The 8,317-nt window shown below is 44.5% G+C and overlaps 1 long non-coding RNA gene across 1 annotated transcript; it reads left to right on the forward strand.

Annotated features, from left to right (window-relative positions):
- LOC134095752 (uncharacterized) lies at window positions 1-598 on the forward strand. The gene is made up of 3 exons (XR_009940605.1): window positions 1-97; window positions 278-337; window positions 436-598. It is a non-coding gene; the product is annotated as an uncharacterized LOC134095752 (long non-coding RNA).
- Window positions 599-8,317: the final 7,719 nt, after the last annotated feature.

Consider the following 8,317-nt stretch of genomic DNA (forward strand, 5'->3'; position numbering starts at 1 on the left):
CATCTTGGAGCAGCGGTGCTGGGAGGAGTTGTGTTTCTATGTGTGTCTGTAGCAGCGTTCTGCATCTGCAAGAAAAAGAAGAACACGCCCACAACAGGTCTGTGTGTGTCTTGTGTCTCATACTCATATAAGCGCGCGCACACACACACATACAGTATGCACATTCTGTGTGTGTGTGTGTGTGTGTGTGTGTGTGTGTGCGCGCGCGCGAGTGTGTATGTGTGTGTCTGTGGAAGTTTCTGTGTGTGTTTTTGCTCATTTGTTTGTTTCCCCTCAGATGGCCAATCACAGGATGTTGTGTATTCCCAATGCAGAAAGAATCAATCCTCCCCACTAGGTCAGGAAACAAACACACACACACACGCACGCACGCACACACACACACACATCTCTGAGCTTGTGTGTGTGTGTGTGTGTGTGTGTGTGTGTGTGCAGGTGGCAGCTGTGAGCTGGAGTATGCTGAGGTGTCCATTCTGAAGAGGAGGAAGACGGAGGAGAGGAGGAGAGAGGACGACACCGTGGAGTACGGAGAGATCAGACAGCCAGGATCCACCAATCACACGCCAGCAGAGGCACCAGAACCCACCAATCACACGCCACCAGAACCCACCAATCACACGCCAGCAGAGGAAAGTGTGTACGCACAGGTCCGCAAAGGACAGCGATGATAGCACAGTGTGTGTGTGTGTGTGTGTGTGTGTATTAATGGGATGTTTGTTCCCTGCAGTGTATGTTTGCATGTTGGTTGAGAGCATTTGGCTGTAAATGTTGCGTGTCACAGTTTTAGTGTGTGAAGCCACTAAACCCAAATGCCTTTTTCCACTGGGTCAGCTTTTCACACTCTCAGGCTTCTACAAGCAATGTGTGTGTGTGTGCCTGTGTGTGTGTGTGTGTGTGTTACGGAACCCGAAGTTCCCTATTTTATGGTTTTCGGCGCACCCTACTGGCCGTGAGTGCTACTGGAATTGTGTTATTTTCTGTGTTTGCTCCCAACCAGCATTTTCTGTGTTTTTCATGCTGGTTGCTACCACCGTTTTTTAACACTTTTCAGCAGTTTTTGCTGGTTTCAAGCTTTTTGACTTTTTGAAAACTGTTTAATAAACACCTTTTTGAGCCTTAAACCTATTTGTGTTCTCTGATTTATGGGATGATTCTCGCCTGGGAAACTGCAACATAAGTTGTTTGGGCTCTTCCTGGACACTTTTGACTACATTTCTGTGTAGTTTTGTTTTTTTAGCTTTCCTGTTTTGCGTGTGCGTGGAACTACCAAGGTGAGTGCATTCCTGGGTTAGCTGAGTTTCTTTGGGAAGTTGCGGTGCTTCTTTTTCTTAGGCCATATCTGAGGAGGGTCCAGAAAGGCCCTGAGCTCAGTACAGCCAGAAGACAGCCAGGCCTAGAGCTCCAGTTTAGAGAGGTTGGGACTCCACTGGTTCAGGTTAATTGCACTTTTCACATTGTGAGTGTAGCGTTCAGCCCTTCTTGAATAGGCCTAGCCTAGATTTTTGCAGTGTTTCATTACTGATGTTTCTTCTCCAACTCTTAGCAGCAGGAGCAGCAGCAGTGTAAAGCTGTATCCTTTTATGCGCTTGGTAAAACTGTTTGTAGCCTAATTTCAGTGCCCTGCCAGTCCCTGGAGTCTTTTTCCTTCTAGAGAATGATCTCACTGGAGGTGATGTGTGGGAGAAGCTGGTTGTGCTACCTGAGGGCTCTGGAGGTGATGTGTGGGAGAAGCTGGTTGTGCCACCTGAAGTCGTGTCCGTGCCACTCTGCCCTGCTGCAGATGTTTCAGAAGATCAGAAGATTCTGCCAGCTCCCTTACACCCAATCCCCATCATCAACGACCTGTTTGAGCACATAATCAGGTCCTTTCCCAGAGGCTGTACCCTTGCGTAATATCTCAATAAAAAAGGGGATTCAAGCGCTAATAAAATTCTTCACTCTTTTTGGACTACCAAAGGTAATTCAGAGTGACAGGGGAACAAACTTCAGCTCTCAATGTTTGCAAAACTCTTAAAACAACTCCGGCATAATGTCTCCAGTGGTTACCATCCGGAGAGCCAGCGAGCACTGGAGAGGATTCACCTTTTAGTCGATGCTGATGCACAGAATTGAAAGAACTGTTTTGTGTTTTGTTTAACATGGACACAGACTGTGATAGGGTGCATACATGCGCTGCTACCCTCTCTTCCAAATATGCAGATGATCTGGACAAAGACTCTTTATTCTGGACAAAGAGAGAGAAGACTTTGGAGAAGAGCTCATCCAGGAAGAACAGACGCGTTCTCCAAGCATCATGCTACAGCTCCTACACACACATGGTCTCCAAGCATCATGCTACAGCTCCTACACAGACACAAGCATCATGCTACAGCTCCTACACAGACATGGTCTCCGAGCATCATGCTACAGCTCCTACACAGACAAGCATCATGCTACAGCTCCTACACAGACACGGTCTCCAAGCATCATGCTACAGCTCCTACACAGAGCATCATGCTACAGCTCCTACACAGACAAAAGCATCGTGCTACAGCTCCTACACAGACACGGTCTCCAAGCATCATGCTACAGCTCCTACACAGACGCGTTCTCCAAGCATCATGCTACAGCTCCTACTCAGACACGGTCTCCAAGCATCATGCTACAGCTCCTACACAGACACGGTCTCCAAATCACGTCTCCGGACGTCTTGGTTGCACTCAGGATATTCCCAACCCTGCCTGTGACATACGCTGAAGGTGAGAGATCGTTCTTTCGATTGAATCAAGTGAAGAATGAGCCCAGGACAACAATGACACAAAAGAGTTTGACTGCACTCTCTCTGCTCACCACTGAATCAATTGGTCAAAATACTTTGGGGATGTAGTCCTCACCTTCGCTGGCACAGAATCAAGGAAGAGGCAGTTCTGCTAAAGGTAAGAAACCTGTTTGATTTGCTATTGTTTTTGGGCAAACGTGAATTGACGCTGTCAATTTACTGGTTTTGTTTGTCTGGTTCCTGTGTAGGCTCTGCTGCTGTTTTGATGCTCAGGGTCAGGGTGGGTTTTGGGGTGCTATTATTATTTTCCGTCAAACACTTGGAACCAAACAGTAATAGCAGATACCAAGAATCCAAAAGCTTCAATAAATTATTTGTTTAAGCGGTTCTGAATGTCCTCCTGACTACATTATCATACTGGAGTAGCCATGACACATTTGTATTTGACCTCTCAAGGTCATGGTGCCATGCGATACACTACAGTAGTGTGACAGGGCAGTAGTGTGATGGGGCAGTAGTGTGATGGGGCAGTAGTGTGACAGGGCAGTAGTGTGATGGGGCAGTAGTGTGATGGGGCAGTAGTGTGAAGGGGCAGTAGTGTGACAGGGCAGTAGTGTGAAGGGGCAGTAGTGTGAAGGGGCAGTAGTGGGAAGGGGCAGTAGTGTGATGGATGGGGCAATAGTATTTATGCATGGGCATCTTCATACACACAAACACACACACTCTAGTATGGAGCAGTAAATTAAGAGAGTGGGATTGGTCTGTACATCATGAGGAAGTTCACACACATTTCTCACTCTCTTCTCTCTCTCTACACACAGCACAGCACATTTGAACTCTCTAGATGGACTTGCCTGTGTGTGAGAGCGTGAAATAAAGTATTCGCCGGAATGTGTGTGTTGCTTCTACAAATGAAAGCTTTCATTGGACTTGTCCTACTGGTTACCACGACGTATGGTAAGTGTGTGTGTGTGAAACTAGATTAAGTTATTTGAAAAATACATTAAGTGAGCCCTGATGTCTTAAGTGAGATGAGATGACTGCTGGCTCTCATTTAGGCGGGGATCACATTAGCAAGCGGCAGGGTTCCTATTGTTCTTTATGGTTCTGCAGCGCTAGCGTATTCAAGCGGCAGGGTTCCTATTGTTCTTTATGGTTCTGCAGCGCTACCGTATTCAAGCGGCAGGGTTCCTATTGTTCTTTATGGTTCTGCAGTGTGAGCGTATTCAAGCAGCAGGGTTCCTATTGTTCTTTATGGTTCTGCAGTGCTAGCGTATTCAAGCGGCAGGGTTCCTATTGTTCTCTATGGTTCTGCAGCGGACCGGTGACAATGCTGGCGTAACGCGAGTGTTGAACAAACTGGGAGTTGAACTTGGTTCAACTTTCAAGCTCAACGCTCGGCTCACCAATGTCAGTTTTAGAATGTTCAGGTACTTTGACCAATCAGATTCATCTAAGAATGTAACAACAAGAACTAGAAAAGCACTCCGAGAGCGCAGACCTCTGCCAAGCGCCTTATTGAGTCCATACAAACACTCATATCAAGCATGTATTTGAAGCATGTGCGTCAAGCCGTTCTAGAGATTTAATGCGCAAAGCATGAGATATGGCTGTGACTTTTATTTTGACACATAGGAAACACTTTGACAGGATGTGTAGTTCAGGGAGAGTCAGACTGTATGCTTAGAACCTGAGACCATTGGATTCACAGGTGTTCTGATTAGCCCGGGAACTACTCTGGGAGCTTAACGAGCACAGCTGGCCTAGGTCATTGTGACATCACAGTCTCCATTCATGTGCATTGAGGGAAAAAATAACAGCCTTATAGCGCAATGTTGATAATTAATCCTGCATCCAGATCACTCTCAAAATGTAATGGTGTCTTCCTTGGGTCATTTCAGACCTTTCCTGAACATTTCATGGAAATCCATCTATAAGTTTCTGAGTTATCTTGCTAACAAACAGACAGACAAACAAACAAACAAACAAACAGACAGACAGACAGACAGACAAATGCCGGTCCCCGATGAAAACATAACCTCCTTGGCGGAGGTAATTATTACACTTGGATTATCATTATGGTCTGAGCGTTGCGTTACGCTTGCCGCTACCGCTTGCTGTTGGCTCATGTGACCTCCGCCTCAGTGACTTGTAAAGGAAGCTCACAGTGTTGGCGTCTAAATGAATGTGGTCATTTCTAATGATGTAGCCCTGGCTGTACAGCTCTATAACCCCCACTCTATTTGGGCCCTCACATATTCTCACAGCCATAACCTACTGTACTCACACATACAGGGAGTATAAGCTTATTGTGTTTTGGGCACTCACATATTCTCACAGTCATAACCTACTCACTCACACTTGTGTACAGTACAGGGAGGAATTACTCACATTAGTCAAGTCAAGTCAAGTAATTTGATTTGTATAGCGCATTTAACGTGCACAGAGTACAACCCAAAGCGCTTCACAAACATAGACAGAGCCGAACAGAGTGGCGTAGTCGCCAGCGTACCCGTAGCAACAATGAACAAACACAGCACAGGGAGGAATTACATTAGTACTTACCTTAGTACTGTTCCATTGCAGTACACTATATTGCAGTACGTTCTATTGTAGTACACTCTGTGTCCTTTTGAATTAGACACAAGCATTTGGCCTGCTGTGTCAGTGCTGTGCTGACCCATTATAAATGCATTGAGGCGTTATGTGCTCATGATGCTCTTCTGCCAGCTCTTTAATCACGATGTACATTCCCAACCGCCCATTGCGATCTTCTGAGGAGTGTCTGTTATGTCGACCAACCATACATGCTAGGTCAAATTGTAGATCCTATTCTTCAGTGGTTCCGTGTTGGTGGAATGAGTTGCCCAGTGCTCTCCGTTCCAGCAACAGCTTTGGATCTTTTAAGAGGGGTCTTAAGGCATATTTATTTAATATGCACTTAGTCCTTTGAGTTTGTGATGTGTTATGGTTTGTATAATGTATTGTTTTGTTATAATTTGTCTATTGATAGAATTTGAAATGTATTTTGCTATTGTCCTTAAATTTAGCCATACCATGCTTTAGTTATTATTATTATATATAATTAACTGAGTGACTTATTTGATTGCTATTCTCATTTCACTGTTTTATTTCTCATTAGGTTAGTGCTTAAAATTATTGTTTTACTGATAATATTACTATTCTCCCTAGCTTGTAATTGTTCACTGTTAATTTAATTTGTATTGTTATTTATTTGTATGTCGCTTTGGACAAAGGCGTCTGCTAAATAACCATAGCCATAGCCATAGCCATAGCCATAGCCATAGCCATAGCCATAGCCATAGCCATAGCCATAGCCATAGCTCTTGTGTATAAATCTCAGTAGTCGTGGGAACCGGATAACCTCCTGTAGCCTCCTCTTTGTTGCTTTCTTGATTTCCTTAAAAAGTTTACTTATTATATTGAAAAGGAGATACACAATGACAAGCCAGCTGGAATCTGCAACTCTCATGGTCTCTCTCCTGCGCACGCAAGATGGCTTTTGTTTGTCGGCCTAAGTGAAGCTAGGTGTGCTACGTAGTGGAGATGGACCCAAAAAGTATTAATTCTTGAATGTATTAGAGTGCATTTTGACCTTGAACACGGTAACGAGGAAGAGTGAAGGGCAGTTTGCAGTAAAGACACTATTTAGTGGCTAAATGTGGGTGCCGCCTCTGTCCTTTGGTGGCCTACACACAGAGTGTGATGTGTGTGGTGGGAGCGGCGGCACTGATGTTGAGTTACATGATTTGAATAAACACTCTTGCAACTCTGCATTGCAATTTGACACAAATTCAACTGTCACTTCTCATATTTCTCTAATATTTATATATTAAGACTCTTCTGCTTCTCGTTCCTCTTTTTTAATTTTCCATCAGTTCATCATCACAGGGGTTAAATGAGTTGTTTAGTTTGTTGCTGATGCTGATGTCAGTCAGTAGCTGTGCCCTTACACGCCTTATATGACCAAATAGGGCCTTCTCTGGATGATCAACACACACATTTAGCACTTGAGTTGGGTTTCAGCTGACTGACTGAGACCTGTGTGTGTGTGTGTGTGTGTGTGCGTGTGTGTGTGTGTGTGTGTGTGTGTGTGTGTGTGTGTGTGTGTGTGTGTGTGTGTGTGTGTGTGTGTGTGTGTGTGTGCGTGCACATTCTCCCCTGCTGTTGTAGTGACACTATTGTCACACGACAATAACTCATTTCGCAAATTCAGACAGACTTCACTAAGCTAGAGAACCAAGAACGCTTCAGATCACTTGACGAGGCAGAGACATACAGACAAAATAATTCAGCAAAAACGAGAAGACAAGACAGAGTTTAAATACACAAAATTTAACAGGACTAACAAGGCTCAGGTGTGGAGACAAGAAGGTAAACAAAGGACTACATAACACAGGAAGTAAATCAAAGCACAACAGAAAACATGGGAAAGTATGGCAAAACACAATAACTGCAGAAAACATGGCCATGGTCATACATGGCCAGGATCTAAAGACCCTGGGCTGGATTGTGCCATACAGTGAGATTTCTAATGGTAGTGTGCTGTTTCTACCTGATACACAGTGAGATTTCTAACGGTAGTGTGCTGTTTCTACCTGATACACAGTGAGATTTCTAACGGTAGTGTGCTGTTTCTGCCTGATACACAGTGAGATTTCTAACGGTAGTGTGCTGTTTCTACCTGATACACAGTGAGATTTCTAACGGTAGTGTGCTGTTTCTGCCTGATATACAGTGAGATTTCTAACGGTAGTGTGCTGTTTCTGCCTGATATACAGTGAGATTTCTAACGGTAGTGTGCTGTTTCTGCCTGATACACAGTGAGATTTCTAACGGTAGTGTGCTGTTTCTGCCTGATACACAGTGAGATTTCTAACGGTAGTGTGCTGTTTCTACCTGATATACAGTGAGATTTCTAACGGTAGTGTGCTGTTTCTACCTGATACACAGTGAGATTTCTAACGGTATGTGTTGTTTCTACCTGATACACAGTGAGATTTCTAACGGTAGTGTGCTGTTTCTACCTGATACACAGTGAACTCTCTAAGGCTGACAGGAGTGTAGAACTCTGATGTGTCTGTTTGCCAAACATCATCACATACAGGGCAGGGACAAAAAAAACACTAATAAATTCACTAAATGATTTACTAATAAGTTTGTACTGATGTGTTCATGTGATGAGAATGAATGTCCTCTCTTCATGCAGGTCTGGACTCCATGTGTGATGCTACTCAGGATGCTACATGTTATGGGGCTCTGGGAGGACCTGTGTACCTGCAGCTGATGAGGAACGCCACAGGACATGAACTGAGCCTGTATTATGGCAGTGCAGTTATTTTTAAATTCAGCAGATCCAAGTCAGTGTTCTTTAATGAGGTCAACACCCCATCAGTCCTCCAGAGGTGTCAGTTTGTTCCTGATAACGGGACCATGATGATCAACCATGCAGAGAGGAGAGACACAGGGACATACATAGTGAAGATCATGGATTCATCAGGGAGATCAGTGGGAGAACACACAGTAGAGCTGACCATA

The sequence above is a fragment of the Sardina pilchardus genome, chromosome 11 (assembly GCF_963854185.1).
Source record: "Sardina pilchardus chromosome 11, fSarPil1.1, whole genome shotgun sequence".
Taxonomy (NCBI): Eukaryota; Metazoa; Chordata; class Actinopteri; order Clupeiformes; family Clupeidae; genus Sardina; species Sardina pilchardus.